Raw genomic sequence first — 726 nt, forward strand, 5'->3', positions numbered from 1 at the left:
CAGGCCGGCATCGCAGGTACGGAGGTAGCAAAAGGTTTTGTTCAACCTTAACTTTATTTTTTTCACTTTGACATAGCGGCAGTAGTCGCGTGAGAGGGAGGTCAGGGTGTAACTTATGTTTACTAGGGGTTATGCTACTAACATACTTGATACACTTTATAGAATTTTAGTTATGTTTACATACATTATATTGTCAATCAGAAATTGTGGATATAAGTGGTAAGTTTGTAGAAAAATTTTCAACTTGGTTTGGGGGTGTGTCGAGGTCACTTTACAACCCTGAAATAAACTAGTAAAGTCATTTTTGCTTGCAAGGTATAAAGAGAGAAAAACTAATATTACTGACCTACTTGCAATTTTTTTTTTTCTTCGTGAAACCGTTGAATGGTGTATGCAAAATTTTACGGAATTATTCGTGGCATTGAAAGTACTATATTAAAGAGGCAGTTATTTAGCAAAACCGCAGGCACTTGCCAAGGCCTGACAACACACTTGGCAGTTTTACGACGCTGGGGGTGAAACCCTTGGGGACCAAGATCTTCATGGGACCTTGGCCTCCCTTTTGAGACTTTCTTATGCGGGGTAACCGGATGTTTAGTTATAGGACTAACCAACTAGTTTGACAGGTCAGGGTTTACATGCGGAGAGTAGAGTCACGTTGCCGGTCTCCCGTAAGATTAGTTCCTAGATCTTTATGGAACCCAACTTCCTATAAGATGGGTCATC

This window comes from Notothenia coriiceps, unplaced genomic scaffold (assembly GCF_000735185.1).
Source record: "Notothenia coriiceps isolate Sejong01 unplaced genomic scaffold, NC01 NC01_scaffold00037244, whole genome shotgun sequence".
Lineage (NCBI taxonomy): Eukaryota > Metazoa > Chordata > Actinopteri > Perciformes > Nototheniidae > Notothenia > Notothenia coriiceps.